The sequence below is a fragment of the Rissa tridactyla genome, chromosome 1 (assembly GCF_028500815.1).
Source record: "Rissa tridactyla isolate bRisTri1 chromosome 1, bRisTri1.patW.cur.20221130, whole genome shotgun sequence".
NCBI classification, from domain to species: domain Eukaryota; kingdom Metazoa; phylum Chordata; class Aves; order Charadriiformes; family Laridae; genus Rissa; species Rissa tridactyla.
In genome coordinates, this window is record NC_071466.1 from 82,467,188 (window position 1) to 82,484,812 (window position 17,625).

The following is a 17,625-nucleotide window of genomic DNA, read 5'->3' on the forward strand; positions in this document are numbered from 1 at the left end:
CTTCTGTACCAGTATTGTGTTTGTTCATCTGTCTCGTGCAATCTGTACAACTTTTTTTAAAAAAAAATTTTTTTAAAAACAGCTTTTCATGACTGGTGGTGTGTGGCAGTTTCCGTTAGTTTAAAAGAAAACGTGTTAAATGTCAACATGTTAAGACATCACTGTAAAATAATTCCTTAATGCTCTCAAATGTTGCTATTGTGTCCATTTAACAGAGAGGTGTTTTTCTCTTCAGCCACAGAACAACTGCTGAAGAATATTCCTCACTTGATGGGGTTATTTTGCTTGTTTTCCTTCTCCCCAGTTAATTGATTTGGATCACTTTTTTGCTTGGCACGCTAACTAGGTTAAATTGGTGTACAGTAAGACTCATACTTCACTACATGTCTTCTCATGCCAGAAAAATGTTAGCTTTTTTTCTGCTACAGAGCTCCTTACAACACTCTCTTGCACTGCCGTGCCATTGACCGAGCAGACAGGCAGATTTAGAAGGCTGGAGGGTGGTTCTGTATTTCGTCTCTTCCATCTCTTAGTTTATTTAGCCTCTGGGATGTGCTCATTTGCAAGCAATGCACAGCCTGGTACAAACTACTAGAAATTTGTCAGCCACAAAACAATGGAGAGAATCCCTAACTCAAATTTTATACATTGTAACTTTTTTCCTCGAAGACAGGCTGTATATTTGATAGACATAGGCAAATCTGTAAATATTTCAACCCTATTAATGTTACAATACTGGTAAGTTTTTCAATGCAACTTATACTAGAGATAGTTATATAAAGATAATACTCAGTACAGCGCAGAATAATTGCTCCAGTGTTAAAACCAGTGTACTTGAAAGTGAAGGGAAGGGTCTTTATTTCATTTATTTTAGGGTGAAAGAGCAAAACTGCCGCTTTAAATAGTTTTTGTTTTTTCTGTGCTGTAATTTGCTGCAGCCTGAGTGTTTCACCACGGGTATGGCTGGGGTGGGGCGGTTCTGAGAGAGCCTTCAAGTGGGCATTAAACCACGGTGGGGACTTTATGTCCAGCACTGAGTTTGCCCAAGTCATAACAGTTTACCAAGGCATTGCGTGGATCTCTCTGCACCCAGGTGCCCATGGAACCTCAGGGGCCCCGAGGGCAGGCAGGCAGGCAGGAGCTCCGGGAGAGGAGGTGTGCTGCGTGGCAAGGCCAGCAAACCTAGCCATGGCCTCTCCCAAGGGCCACCTCTGCTTTGCTCCCTGGTCCCGTGCCAGGAGGTTGCTTTGAGTTGTTGCAGGCTGGCTGATGGAATTACCCTTTGTTTTTCCCCCTTTGGTACTAGGGCAGCATAAAAGCACCCGTGTCACAAATGAATTTCTGTAAGGGCATGTATTTATTTAACTTTGTGTTCTTTTTCCGATTTTTTGGTTATTTTTCCTCTTTTTCCTCTTTTTTGTTTTTTAAATTGGGAAAATAGCTGTTCCTCTTGAAAAAGCTGGTACAGCGTTGTAGGTTAAGGATGATGCTCCTCTGTGAAAGGAGGCTGACTTTTGGGGGTTTGGAGTTCATGTCTTCCACTATGTTCTTAGAAAATTACGACATGTTGCAAAATGGAGTTGCTTTAAAAGTGCTTTTTAAATATGTCATTCACTGTAGTGAAAATATCCATAATGTTAAAGTTGATTAAAATGTGACTTTTCATACTATTTTTCTTTTGCACAGGATTTGAGTATGTGCTGATAAGTTTTATGTGATTTATTTTTTTTTTTAATCAGTAAACGAGCTGCACTTTTTTACTTGTAATCTTATGATAGAAGACAGTGTATTTTTTTTTTTCTGGCACTGTGCTGCTTATATTTTCAAATCCTCTTGACAAGCAGAGCAACTGTTGTGCTCCTTGTGCATATGTATAATTAACAAGCTGCTTGTGTTGCCTCCTAATCTAGATTATCATCCTGAAGAAAAAAAAATGTTTTCCTTTCGCAAAGAGAAGATTGAAAGGCTGAGGTGTGACATAATACCAGCATGGAGGAGTAGCATTACCAATTAATAACACTATCAGGAGAAGGAGGCTTGTGTTCCTTATCACAAGGCCATTTTTAAAGTTGCACGGTTTTTAAAACTCAGCCAATTTTTCCTTGTTTGCATTTGACAGGCTTTCTGTAAGAATCCTGAAAATGCACATTTGGTTTAGTGTGAGGTCAGCAATGTTTTTATTGCATTTTGAACTTTTTGTTTGCCATTTGTAGGAAGTTTTTTAAAATTAGATTTTTACAGCTTTAAGCCATTTTAGTGAGTAAATCATAGTGTTATTAAGTACACTAATTTACCAGTTTATTCACTGTTTTGGGCTTAGCTCTTGGAAAATTGATACTGAGACAGGCAGCTATAGTTCTGATGCCAGATGATATTGCTGGCTCTGTGGCAGCAGACTGTCTGGTCCTTTATCTTTTAGAAGATCACTGTAGGGAACTTTGCATGTGTAATAGAGTTTATGCTACCTGTATTCCTCTGGAGATTTATTTACAGTGAAGTAATGAATGGGGAAAACTAGTAGCCTTTAATGCAGACCACACTGTAGTGGCTATGCCAGGTAGGACCAAGAGGGTGAACTTCTGAAGCAGAACAAATAGACTCTTTGTAGACTTCCTTTTTTATTCCTAGTAAGTTGCTACACAACATAGCTGTGTATTGGACCCCAAAAGTGCTTCAGTCACTTTTGTTAATAACTAAACTATCCAACTAAGAGGTCTGTTCTTTGCATTTTGTCCCTCACTGATAAATAGGAAATATGATACTCCCAGTGTGAAATGAAGTACAACAGTATTCCAGAAACAGTATATGGATGTTTCTCTGGATCACAGCCTTTAAACTTCAGGGAAGAACCACTGTACAGAAAAAGTTCTAAAATATGAATAGTAAATGAGTGAAGAATTCAAAGGGTGTGTACTTTCAGAAAGTTAATTCAAATTTTGAAACAGTCTTGCAATACGAATAATAACTATAGTAGATAACTAGTAAAGGAGGGAAGAGAGAGGGATTGGTATTTGTAATGAGAAAACTATGAATAGAAGACAAAAACAAACTTGTGGTTTGGATAACCACATGGAAAATGCAGTGAGATTTTATTTGTATTAAACTGGATGATGCCCAGACAAGGAGAAACCTATGAATGATAGCTGTAATGGATCTGTTGTAGCTCTAAAATCCCGTATGTAGCCAACCAGTCTCTCCAGCTTCATATAGCTAGCTAATATTTCAGAGTAAGAAAATTCCTGGTTTTTCTGTACAGAAACATAAACCAGTGGCTTGCTTTAACTGGTAATGTCCATGCACTTGAAATAGCTTCATGAAATGTACAGCTCGGAAAATAAAAGTATGTGAACGCTGCAGGAGTCCCTGCAGCTTTCCTCAAATAATGAAATGGGAATTTTAGGTCTTTTATTGCAGAGTTATCTAACTTCCTGCACTTCAGTCTTACTCATGCTCTGGAAAACCCCTAATATAAAAAGCTGCAGTTCTTCCCTCTGTTGAGCGGCTCAAGAGGTATCAGCCACAGCCCACATTGGCATGATACCGTGGCTCCTAATACCTACTGTGTGGTATGGACCCAGGCCGACTTAAATGGACTCTGGCTAGCCCAACTTTGCCTTCTTGTATCTTGGAAAAAACAAATGTGTTTTTCTCCACAGTTCACTTAGAAGTAAAAAGTATTGTTCAGCTTACTGGGAGGAAGCTGAGAGTTTTGGGATGTACTCCCAGAAGGCACATCTGTACCTCTAGAGACAACTAGAGGCAACTTTCCTCCAAATTCATATAGCTGCCTGTCTTTCTGGTGTGTCTGCGTAGTACTTTTCTCTCCCCAAGGTGCCTTTGAAGGTACAGACCTGTGTTTCTGAAACACCAGATGTGCATAAACAGGAGGAACTTAGCCATCTGACCTCATGCCTCTCATAGTCCTTAGCTATTCTTGAGACAGAGAAACTAACAACAACACAGAATGTATAGGGGTAGCTGTCTAACAAAAAAAACCAGTGGGTTTGTACTGACCTGCTTAGTAAGAGGCATACAGTATGTTCTTATTTGCAATAGCCTTCCACTTGGATCTGTAGTAATAATACACTCTTTTAGTATAAAAAACAAATAAAAACAAAAGCTCCAAATCTACTTTTAGATATGCCATTTCTTTTACCTGTTAAAAGGAGAATTATAGTTCTTAGCAGAAATAGCAAGGTTCATCTTCAGGACCTGAGATGACAAATACTTAAAAATGTATATTAACCAGTCTTCAGGTCCACAGCTAGACCAAACAAAAAAAAAACCCAGAGGCTAAGAAACTGGTCATTACAGTGTCTGACACTTAGCTCCTAGAGTTCATATACAGTTTATTAAGTGCTCAAAATAGGAAGTCCAGAAACCGCCCTGTTGAGCAAGGAACTATGTAAGGAAGTATCCCATCATGAACATCTGAACAGAGAAACAGTCTGAATTCTCCCTCATTAAATCAAAGTGGAGAGTCAAGACTGGAGAGAAAAGCAAATTTACAAACCACAAGCTTAGGGGTGAGCTCCTGTTTCTTCCCTCCCCACCCCTTTCTTTTTTCCTTCTTTTTTTTCTGAGTTGGGGATTACTAATTACTCTCCTTTTAAAATGAAGCCAAAGTGGTCAGCGGCAGAAATCGTGATGGCTCATCTTTCATGTTCTATCCAAATGTTGGGATGTGTGTCCAGAAAATGGGAGACGCTTCCTTCCTCTGCTTGAGGGCGATTTGAACTCGCATCTCCTAGGGCTGGGAGACTGCCACCAGGCTGGGTGCTGGGACACTGCTGTGCTCCTCACTCATTCTGCAGAAGCAGTCATGGACTGGTGGCGCTGGAGTGAGAGTACAAAGGGAATGTGGGGGTTTTTTTCTTGTTTTTTTTTTCCTTTTTTTTCTTTCTTTCTTTTTTTGCAGACCATGACTAGGATGGTTTTTGGAGGAGAGGTGAGTGGGCAGTCTTAGGTACAGATTTCAGTTCCCAGTATTTATGTCTATAATGAGGAACATAAACACTTGTGGAAGTTGAGAGAAAAACCTGCAATTACTCTTCTCTATGAATGTGACACATCTGTCAGATGTTTGGCTAAAAGAACATCTTTTCTAAAGCCCCCTCCTAATAACATGAGATTAAAACATGTTTCTGCATCATTAGCATTTAAAGGGTGGGAGATACTCCATCACCTAAAAACCCAACCTAGTCAGCTGCAGCCCAGTCCTTAGCATAACTACTGAGACACAGAACCACTCAGCGATGTACCAGTCTCCAATTAATTTTTTTTCAGTATCTTAAAGTACACCCACTTATTCTTCAAGCAACTATGAGTGAGGAATCCAGGAAGGATTTACCGGTGGGTAAAAAAATGCATTGATTCAGCCAAATTTTGAGGCTATTTTAAGAAACTGCCTGTTGTTTCTATAGCAAAAGGCGGCAAGAAACTGCCTTGCTGGAAAGATTGCATAGACTGTTGCACAGATTAAAGTAAGCTTGAGCTATAGATTTTAAGCTTCAGCTCAGAAATGGTAGAAGACCAGTTGGATGATGGATTTACCTAAGAATGCAAGGCATTCCCCAAGTTTCTGTAAGTGACGTGGTTCAGCCCTGCAGGTAGCTGTGTACCAGTGAAGTCTAAGCCTGCATGGCTGGTGATCCAGAATGAAGGCAGGCATGAGGCAAAAGCAGCAGGTGTCTCCAGAAACCAAAGTATTACAAGAATTACATGCCTCTAAATGCAGTTTTTACTAAAAATAAAAAAAATTCATCCTCATGATTTGAGTTTGTGATGCAACTAATGTAATGCGGATCATAGTCTTAGATGTATAACAGAATCTTCACCAAATACTACAGTTTCCTGAATCACAAAATGTTGAATTATCCTATAGAAGGCTGGTCAGCCTCTGTCCCCAAAACAAACGATGCAGAAACACATTGCCTATTTCATTTGGAAGGCAGAAGGCTTTCCAGTTGCTGGCTTAGTCAAACCTTCAACTTTCTTTTATCATCATAAATGAAATCTTAATAAAAGGTTTTCCTACAAGTTAGAGTGTAAAAATTACTGAATTCAGAGAGAATTTAAATACAGTGCAAACAAAGCTTTGCAGTATGTAGCTGTTGTGATGCAGTATGCAGTTTAAATATTTGAGTATCATTCGGAAGAGTAGATTGTTTCTCTGGTGTTTTTAGTGATGGTAGATGTTTTTTTTTTGAACTCAACGTGGAGCTAAGTCCTGTAATGCTTTGTGACCTAATGATATTGTAGGATGAGTTTGAGATTTGCTTTGAAATTTCAACCTCCAAATCAGTGTTTAAAAAAATACTCCCTCCTCCTTTGTGATTGAATCTCAGCTTACATGCATAGATCTTATGCATAAAACAAAATTCAGGCTTTTTGGCTAGGGAATCCTTTGCACTTCACCAATTGAAGAATCATGTCTCTGCTCAGAATATGCTTTTGGGGCAAGGCAGGCTGTGGTGACAGGCTTGAGAATGAAAAGGAAGTTTTGAATGTAAGTACCACCTACAGTGGGCAGGCTCTCCAAAAGACCATGTTGCTTTTCTCTGAAGATGGTCATAAGAATATGCCTGTGGAAAAATTGTCAGGACTATCAAACAGTGGGTTAAAATACTGCATTGTTCCCAGCTCTTGCATACTTCAGCATTAAGCTTGTAAGATCTGTCTTGTCTCAAAGGAAAACAGCTGTTTCATGGCTTTCATAAATAATACAGACAGTATCTTGTGGGTTCCACAAAATACTCCATTTCCCTAACAGTGTTACAGACTCATTTCAGAGTATCAGTGCAGGCAGTCTTTAATGGTGTGTCAGTTATCAAGATGTGCGAGTTCAGCATCTCCTGTGCAGTGTGGTATTTAGAACCGTCAACCTCCTGGCAATGCTGACATCCTAAACTAGCGTGCTAAGACATGAATTTTTCATTAGTGTGGTTGCATACTGCTGGAATACACACTTGGAGTGCTTGTGTTCGCCAGCATAGGCGGCAGTGGGAGACGTAAGCCATATGTATGATGGCATGCACATGTGCATATGTAGTGATCCCACCACCAGTGTGGGAAAAATAGAAGGATAATTATAAATTTTCTTGTGTTGTGCGAGAATTATTGTACAAACATTCTTCCCTGAAATTCCACTCATACTCGAGCAAGTGCTGTGTGGTGGAGTTGTGACTTGTGCTGCATGAACGGGATGTGTCTTTTAGTAAGTGCATCTGCACATATGACAGATATTCTTGCCAAACAGAAATACAGATGTTTGTCAAACTGAGTAGTTTCATCATAATTAAATATATACCTTCTTAATAAGAAAAAGCAGCTAATTGCGTGTGTAATGTTTTAAAGAAATATCAAAACTTTTTTTTAAGGTCTTTGGAGTAATATGCCTGCTCTTAGGGCTAATTATGTCAGCAACATGTGTTATACAATGAAGCTTTTGAAAAAGAGCTACAAATGAAAGCCAATTTGGAAAACATCCATTTAGAGTAGTAAGCGTACTCTAATTTCAGAATATGAGAATTCTTCTGTGCTACATCACAATTTAGTGCTAAAGCCATGCAGCTTTTTGAAGCTCCTGTTTGTGTGTTTTGTGTAGATTTCCATTATTTTAATCCATGGTGATTTTAGTACATTAGTTGCTAATTCACAGCATGATCCTATAATTTCTCAAGAAAAAAAATAACCTTTGTCATGTGAATATGAATTACATGACCCAGTATTATTATCTTATTGGTTAATTATCCCTTATTAATCCTAGGAAAAATTAGACCTCTAAAGTAGAGAAAAGGTGGCAAGATACTTGCAGACATGCCAAAAATGCTTGCATATCTAATATCTATGGTAAATTTTTCATGAGGAGGCAATATCTGCTAATGTTCCATGATGTTATTAAGTAATGGAGTTGTAAGGAATGGTATATAGAACAGCTATACAAAATGAAGAACCTGAAATCATGAGCACATAGGTCTGTTTAGAAAAAAGGAAAATTCCTTTTTTTTAAGAAAGATTTTTTACAAAAGAAAATCTGAAATATATGGCAACAGAGCACTGATGGTTAGATGAAAAATGGCAGGATACCATAATGTGAATGATGCCTAGGGGTATGAATTGCTTACAGAATCGGATTTTGCTTTTTTCAGGTTCCTGACTCAGAAAAGACTTAAGATGTTGGTGTTTAATTCTAGCTATGTGAATGTTTCATGCCCTTCTCCAGATGAGTGCGTGCCCTAGGAAGGTAGACGGGTCCTATGTCATCTTGTCAATAAACTGGATAAAAACACTGGTAGTCTTTTTATTGACATGCTTTTATTACTGTGGCATCGTGAGAGATTTACACTGATTGTGTAAGCAGTCTGTCTCTGTAAGGACCCTCTGGTGTCTGACCGTACCAGTCAGCCTAGATAATGCAAGTCGACAAGGTGGAACAGCTTGGGCAGAAACTGTCATGCAGTCCTTTCTGCAACTTGCTTTGTCAACCTTGTTTGATAATGTTAGAAGCAATTGCTTTGCAGTTCCTGTCCTAGAAAAAAAATATATTTAATGTTGCGTTTAGTATTTGCTTTCTTCATCTCTTCATGTTTGAATTCTGGGTGAAAGTGGAGTGGGGGAAACTCTCTTCCTTTACTGGAACACTAATAAACAAGAACAGAGGAGAAACGAAGGGCAAGGTTACCCGGACCTTCTTTTGTTTCTATAATAATATGCATTTTTGTTTTCTTGAGGGTCATCCCACTAGCTTCCGAGTTTTTATCGCTATAAGAAAGGAGAATTGAGATTGCACACAGAATGCACAGCAGAAACATGGGTTTGGTAGAGTGGCAACAAATACTTACATCTATTCAGTTTGAATTACTACATACTTAAAGTAAATGAAGTTGTGTAAATATGGGGAGGAAGGAAAAATGTGTTGTCTTGTTTGAACTTGGCTTTAAATATTGGAAGCGTTGAGGAAGATGATGGCAAAGGAAGGCTTCAGTCTGTAATTTGGGTGCTCTGTGAGCCTGAATATCAATTCTGAACAGGGAGCAAAAGTGAAGGCAAAGAACAAAATCTGTTGTGAAATTTTAAACCCCTCAAATTTTAGGAGGAGTCTGACCCTTCTTTTGAAGACTTTTGTTTTATTGGCAGAGGAATGGATAAGAGAATCAACAAATAAGACCCATTTTAAAATTCAGCACCTTAGTGGGACTCTTCTTTAAAGTTGAATAATACTGCAAAGGGGAATTCTTGTTGAAGAAATTGCTATCAGTTATTACGAGAGCAGGTCGTGCTCTTCTCACTAATGCTTATGTCGGCTAGATTGTTGCTTAGACATGTAATATTATGTTCTGCCCACTCCACTGCATAACAGTGCATTCCTAAATGAATACTTCAGCAGTAACCATTAAAAATTACTTTTACTTTTGTGATAAAAATCAAGTTTTCAGGACTTGATAAAGAACATTCTTACAAGAATTACTGGGGAATTTTATACTTTCTCACTGTCTGAAAAACAAGCATCTGTGCTGTGACAGAGTGGAAGGTCCCAAATTACAGGCGTGACTATAACCCAATGATGGTACGAGTTTGTCAAGCATTCTGTTAAATATGAGCTGTGTGAGAGAAGGTATTTAAAATGCAAACCTAACGCTGTTTGTAAAATTCCTGTGGCTTTTGGCAGATCCATCACAGTGCTTTTTGAAACTAACAGATGATGAAGCAGCGTTTTCTGTTGCTGGGTCTTAATCAGTACTACCTGTGTCTAGAAGTGTTGCTTTTTTCTGGAAATCACAGCAGTGTGTAAACATGGGCATAGATGCAACTTAAATTTTATGTAAAAGGTTACATTTAGACTGATTGAATGAAATAGGTGAAGTTTATTTTCAGTATGTGTTCTATTGCTGTCTACTAGATCTTTCAATTATTTCCTTTGAGGCATGTCAAAGTTCTTCACAAACTGTAAGTTGATGACACTGGACTTTTACTTTGTAATTAATGCACAACTGTGCCTACATGACCACTCAGACACACTCAATTATTTTTTTTTCTTTGATTCGTCAGTAAGTCCTACCTTTTCCCTAGTTATGCAGCTGTGTTTCACAGGCTATTGGATTGTATTCAGTATATTATAGTCAAGGGCACATTGGCAAGCTCTGACATTATTATCCTGGGATGGACAGGAAGGCAGAAAGATAAGCCAACCTTGTTGGAAGTATATGGTAGTTACAAAGTAAAAAGCCTTGAACCTTATGATCGTAAAGATTACTTTGTCAGGTCATATTTTTCCTCTTGGAAGTCTGTTCCTGTTATCAGTTTGAAAAGATAAAATGTGAGTTGTTTCTCTGTATAACCTCTTTTTTAACCATTCTTATCATTGTTCGTAGTAGCTGAAAGTGCAAAAATGTAGACCTATAAGAAATGCTTAATGTTAACTACACAGGTTACATATGTATACAGCCTATGTGTGTATATACATGTAATCATCCATAAGTAAACTTGCACAAGTAAATACAGATAAGCTAACCCTTTCAAACTTCTCTGGTAGAAGGTTTGTTAGAATAAGTAAACTGCATATAGAAAAAGTAGTTCTCTTTTGGCCCTCTAGCTATTTTTTATTTTTTTTTTTCATGGCACAGGTATGTGCTCCGTTCTTACACAGGTTATTTTGTCATTTTGGAAAAAAGGTAGGAAGGTATGTTTAAGAACAGTGTAACATATCCATGAATTCAGATGGGTTCCTCTGGATTGGATGCCATTAGCTTCTGTAAAATGCAAAACCAAACTCTCAGCTAAAAATAAATAGGAATTATTTCTCAGTAATTCTTGAATAAGATAGGTACAGCTTGTCTGGACAAATGCTGTACTACATAACAGCAGTAGGATGGTGTCTAGATGTTGATATGATCCTAGAAAAAAAGAAAACTTGAGCTATACTTTGCAAGTGTTACAAGCGCATTGGTGTGAGGGAGGGATGGGACTCGGGTTCTCCAGGTTCAGGATCAGCACCACCAGCAGGCTTCTCCCACCGCCCCTGCTTCCAGCATCTCCCTCTTTTCCACTCTTCTCTTGGCATTATTCCTATTCCAGGTAGGGCGGGGTCTATTTTTGCTTTCCTCTTTTGCCTGGGTGCCAGCCTGGGGTTGTCAGGACTGTAAGAGCTGGGACACTTCCCTGCTCAACTCCCTGCTGGCCTCGAGGGTCTCTTGCATAGAAGGATCCCCAAAGACTACAATTTGTACCTGTTTAGTTTCTCTGTGAAGGTAGAATATATGCAGGCCTGATGGTGTGGGCTATATGGACTAAAAAGATGTGGAAATGCTTCTAAATGCTAGTGTGATAAGTCTGTAAAATGTGTCTAGCAAGACTTAGGTAGTAATAGCAAAAAAACCCATCCCTGACGCTAAACAGCCCCACCTTGCTTTTCCTGATACATTAGCTCTATGCTTTCAAAAACATCAAGGTGGGTTCTAATTTATTTTTCTTTTTAGTTTGAGTACAAGTGTTCAGTAGTGATGAAATGTTTCCAGCTTCTGTTACTGAAACAATGGAATCACTGTAGGGACAAAAAAAAAAAAAAAAAAAAAAAACTTAAAAAGTAAACATCTGTCGTTAAGTTTTTAAAACCTACAAATCTACGTGAAGTCTCCCTTCTTAATAATTTTCAGATGGAAATTGTTATCATTAGTTTCTTGGGGCAAAGATTCATTAAATTTTTAACTTTGAATACTTCAGTTGGCTCTCCTCAAATTTGCAGAGCTCATGATGTCCCTGTGATTCAAATAGACTAAGATATAATAACAGTATCCTCTTAGAAATAATAATTCATGATTTATAATCAGAAAGGTTTTCTCACAGCCTAATGGTAGGTATGGTTTTGAATGTAGGTTGGAATAAAGTATTAATCAGATTATATATATATATGTATGCGTTTTTAAAGAGGGAAATGGTGGGTGTTTTACCATACTTCTTATATACTGCTGGTTTGAGGAACTCTGAAGTAAGGTTTGAGCCTGGAGTCAGTTTTTACAGCTGTAACAAATCCCCCACAAAAATGGCCTGTTATAGTGGAAGTGACAGCAGGCCCTTAATCAAAACAGTACAGTGGACACAATTATAAAAATTGAATAAATGCTTGAAGAACTGTATCAAGTGACAGCTTTTCAAAATATGATGCTTTCTTTAAAACAAAAACAAACAAACAAAAAAAACCCCAAAGAAACAAAAAAAAAAAAAAACAGAAAAGATTGCTTGGCAAATATCCAAATGTTTAAATACACCAAATGAAAAGCAATCAGAAAGGGCTATGATGGAGGCTGTGTCTTATTACTGAACTCTATCCTTTAAAAAACTGCTTCCAAATTGATTTTTAAGACCCACCTGTTGACAGAAGGCAGCTCTCAGGCCAGCCTGACAGCTCAAGGTCTGCACGGCACGATGGGGGACGCTTTGGAAGAGCATCTTCCAAAGAGGTGGGTTTCTTTGCTTGTTCAGAGGTTCTGTGACAGTGACCGTGAGACATTGCCCTCTGGTCTAGGGAAGAAAGAAACTGCTGTTAGGGAAATACATTGCCCTGGACTAAATGTTCCTAAAATTTAGTGCTGTTTGCTGTGATGTTTAAGTGTAATCTGGCGAAGAGCAAGTATGGGTAATGGCTGGTGGCATGTGAAATGATGATACCAGGCAAAAGGGAAGTTCTGGTTTCAGTGTTAAAGTAGGGCATCACCAAATGCAGCAGACACCTGCCTGATCAAAGTGCAGTAATTGCCAAATGAAGAGTATTGGATAGTACGGCATAGGCCCAGATTTTGCAAGTTGGTAGCACATTGTTAAGCTTTCTTTTCTTTGTATGGTGTTCCTTACAGTTCACGTTGGGTGGTTAATGCTGGTTGTTGGACCCACAGTCTGTGGGGAGAGGTTGGCACAGGGTTACGGGTACCCTCCAGTGACTTCAGGGTTTGTGTGGAATTCCTTGCTTTGCTGCAGAACATCCTGCATCATTCTGGGCCTTATTTCCACATATGCTTCTGAACGCATCTGTAAAAGGGGGATAGAGTTAATACCCTGCCAGGTGTCCTCCTGAGAGTCTCTTTAATATCCAAGTACTAAATCAGAAGCGGGAGTTTGACCCATAAGTCTTGCTGGTGAATGCAGCCCTTACCAGTCAAGACTGCATTTGCAGAACGTATAGCTGGAGCTAGGTTGGTTCTCTTACTTTTATGTTGATTCCTCAAAGTTACACAAATGCCAGGCTTGAACTGTAAAGGTATTTTTCCTTTGTTTAACTCTGTGCAAATCAAAATAATTAACGCTTCCTACATTTTACTTGTTCTGAAGATCTCATACAAAGACTGTTAGTTTTTTGAAAAATACCCGTATTAGATGCTCATAAGACAAACAACCACAGAATCATTTCTTGGCTGTATGAGAAGTGAATTATGATAAAATAGTTTATCACGGCTGATAGCAGAATGCTGATAAACGGTGCTGTTTTTTCCTGTGTTTGTCTCTGGGTTTGGGTTTCCATCCCGTCTCCCACCCTGTCCAGAGAGAGCATGGATAAGAAACTGTCGTCATTGTAAACAAAACTAGACCTCTTGTGTGTGACGCGGCATTTCCCCAACCTGTCTCCTGCTTGTTTATACAGGTGCCTGTAGAGGAATGTGGGTATTTTAAGTAAAGCGTCAGACCTGATAAACACAGAAGTGAAGGGGTCACATTCTAGAAGTGCTGCTCCCCATCAGTTGCATTTTAAAGCTGCATATGTAGGCCATTATTTTCCCTTTTGCATGTATATGTATAGGGACTTGCAAGTGTCCTTTGAATGTGTTTGTGTATCTAGCTGTTAGACTTTTCTCCATGGCTTGGCTCTTCCCCTATTTCAAGGCATGCTCTCCTTTTCATAGGAAGAATTTCATGTACCAGGCTTAGATGTGTTGTTTTTTCAATATATCTTTTTTTTTTTTTTAATCCTAATCATTATCTGCATCTTGTATCAGTGTCTCTTCCTGTTTGTGGATGTGGTATTTTATAAGCAAAAATAACTGTTGTATCTTCCCAAATTTAGTGCAGATAGAGTTATGACAGCAGAAGTCCATGGTTCCAATCCTCCCTGATGCACAGATCCCAAAGTTTGCCTTTGCTCTTGGCCATAAGGAGGTCATCAGGGACAGCAGGGTGAGAGTTGGAGACTCTCTAAACAGATGCTTTTTGTCAACAAACATCCTTTTAATCCCCTCTTGAAAATATTTTTTTTGGTAGCAACATCAACATCCCTGCTAAGGATAGGAAGTCATGATGTTTACTCTTGTTAATTTAGCATAGTGAGAGGGGTATGGGTTGTTAATATGTATTGAAAGCATGATTTGAGCATTTGTAGAACTCTTCTTTACTCATCCAAGATATGCAGTGTAACTAGACTTTTTTTTTTTGAAGGCTTACTTCCGTTATTTATAAGAAAATGAGGTGTTGATTGCTTTTCTTGTACGTGTGCTTTGTTTCCTGCTATTGCTATAAAAATGTGAAGATGTATACTTCATGGGTGTTCAGTTCCTGCAAGTAGCCCAGCCCCAGCAGAGGGGTTGTTCAGGGTTACATCCAGCCGCATCTGCCGGTGACTGAGGCAGATCTCTTCTTGTTGACTGTTCTTAAAAGACTTCATCTTAAAGTGCATTTTCAAGGTTTTATTTTCAGCTATTAACTGTCAGTTTTTCTGGGCACCTGAAATCCAGAAAGAAATTGGGTATTACTTAGATAAATAATGGGGACTTAAATCTTAAAACTCAGGCTTAAATCCTGAACGCAGACTAGCATAACTACTTCTGTACGTGGTTAAGTGAAGTACGTTTATGTTTGAGGGGTGAAAAACAGTTGTGAAATTTTCAATTGTGTTTGCTAGTTCTAAATGTTTATGTATTTAGGTCTGATGAGAAGGAAAAGTTTATCAATGGGTGAATAAATAAAAACAATAAATGGAAACACTCAGAAGCAGAAAAAGAGAAAACCTGAAGGAGAAGCTGGAGTGGCATTGTCCAAGTTTGCACTGAGGAGGCAGGTTAGTAGGGCAACTTTTTGAAGAGGTCTTTTCCTCATGGTTTGGCTTTTTGGTTTGTTTTTTTGTTTGTTGTTTTTTTTTTTTTTTTAGTCATTATGACTAAAGGACTTTTTAGTGTGACTGAAGAAATTGTTAGCTAGACAGGAAAAATACATAGCCATTTCCACTTAAAAGTGCATTGTCAAGTGGAATCGCATTCATGCAGCCTTTCGGGGATCTGAGGTAAAACCAGTACAGAAGATTTATGTCCAAATTTGTTCAGCTTCAGGAAACTCTTGCTGTGAATGGATATGTAGTCTTTATTCTCCCTTGCTGCAGCTGATCTTGAGGCAAGGTATTAAAGAAAGACGCTTCTAGTTTTCATGAATACGGCTTCAGCTTGAGTTTTTTAAATTTTTTTTAAGTTTTTTTTTTTTTTTTTTTTTTTTAGTTAATGTTGTTTTGTACAACCAGTGTCTCTTTGGGAAGCTTGCACTGTGTGGAATGTGTAGTTTCCCTGCTGAAATGAAAACTCAGAGGGGGTAACTGAATACTCCCTGCTGTCAGTGCATTGCCAGCCTGAAGGAAAAACAAACATGCTTCCTGAGAACAATGAGCATTCCTTGAAACCCTAGGAGACAGATTTTGGTCTTTTTTTTTTTTTTTTTTTTTTTTTTTTTTTTTTTTTTGGTAAGACAAAAAAGACCCTGTTGAAATCTTCAGGCCCAGGTGGATAGGTGCCTTGCTCAGGGCATCTACGTAAGGGCTGCAATTGGTTGGCATCTACATTTTGGAGTTTAAAATGTGTCCTCCTATAAGATATTTTCCCTCTTTTTTTTTTTTAACCTCTGTTTGACCTTCTCCCTACAATTCTAGTGATCCAACTCTGACTTACATTAACGTTTTCGCGCTGCTTTTCTAACCTACTGGGCTTCATATCTCCAAATTCCATTTACTTAGTAGTAACACAGAAATGCATCTGAACGCTTGAAAGACTTGCGATTGTTTTGTAAAGAGGCTTGAGATTCATGAGTCTCAGGCTACCTGTTCTCTTGTTCAGCTCTGCCTGACTTCAGGGTCCCTCATATGGCAGCCACTCTGTACTTGACATCTCTGAACTTAAATCTTTCCTTGCATATAAGCGATTTCTGCTGCTGTTCCTTTGTTTTCAAGTTTACTGAAGGTTTGCAAAGATAATTCAGTATTCTGATAAATTCTTGATGTTCAGAGGATACACAAGCAGGTCAGAAGCAGGTCATAGCTTGAGAACTAGATGTATTGGGATGTAGAAGCTTGCTCCGTCTTTAATTATCTGTGTTTTTATTAAGATAAGAAGTTCTGGGGATTAAATTGCTTCATTAGTATTAATAATGAGTATTTTGGAATGGGGTATAAGACTAAGCATTTTATATGGCATTCTTTTTGGCTTAAATTTACAGGTCTGAAGACTTTTAAGAACATTTATCCTGAACTTACATAAAGAGAGCTTTTGTGTGCCTGCAGTGAGATTGGTGGGGTGTATGAGATCATCCTAATGTACTTTCATCAAGAGATATTGCTTTATTTTATTAGGTTATTTAATTTATACTTTGGCTGCTGGAGTGTCCCTAAAACCTGTACTGTGAGCTTCAGAATTCATGAAGCTATGTTTCCTCTGGATTTATCATGTTGTTGATTGACTTTAGTGCCTCAGAAGATGGCAGTTCTTTTATGAAGCTTTCCGCAGTTGGGGTGATTACAAGGATTTCTTCTTTGTAGGTTCACTGGCGTTTAATAATGAACTCAGAGATGCTGTGGTCAAGGCACAATATAATGGAGACATAAATGAAACTCTTTGCTTTGAAGTCAAAGTGTCAAATCTGGAAGATGAGGTGGGATATGGATTGTGAGGGAGGAATCAAATTAAAAGCGTAGATCATGAGCCCAAGCGACTGAGAAACTGGAGGCTGTGTCAACAGCAAAGGAGATGGGAAGAAAGTGAGAAAGCCGAGGGCCTGAATTGCAAAGTGTTCGACACCTACAGCTATATTTGAAATCAGTTCAAACTCGTGGTACTTGCTAGTCTGGCTGATCAAGCTTTTGGGATTTGTTTTAAATTTTAAAAATGGGTAGCTCGTAATGGGTTAGTTTCCTTCATTGGCATGGGAATGGCCAAAAACTGACTCTTTAATTTATCTTGTGCGTGTTTTGCTACATGTTATGAATAGTTGTGTAAAAATTCAATGCATGCAAGAGATGCCTGTGGCAGCAAAATAATCTTCCAGTGAACTTCCCTTAGTTTTGCTGTGTTCTTTGGCAGTGTGACATGCTGTTTTTCTTCCTTGGATCTCAAATCGTCTCTTCTAGCCAGAGCTGTTAGCTGTATGGATCACTTTATTTTCCAGACCAGCTTGTTATGCAATATTTGGGGGTTTCATAGCATGCCAGATTTTTAGAGTTGACTCTGTGGTTAATGTTATTGGCTATATGGTTAATATTATTGATTACCTCCTGTAGAGAACCAGATTTTAAGATGCCTGCCCAAAGCTCTATTTGCAAGTATGATTACCTGCCTGTATTGAACGGAGCTCTAGATCACAGAAGCTTTTGACTCCCAAATTTCCATC

The 17,625-nt window shown here is 38.5% G+C and overlaps 1 protein-coding gene across 2 annotated transcripts in view; it reads left to right on the top strand.

Moving 5' to 3' along the window:
• Positions 1-17,625, top strand: part of SHROOM2 (shroom family member 2) — a 130,558-nt gene that overhangs the window by 34,054 nt on the left and 78,879 nt on the right. The window lies entirely within an intron of this gene.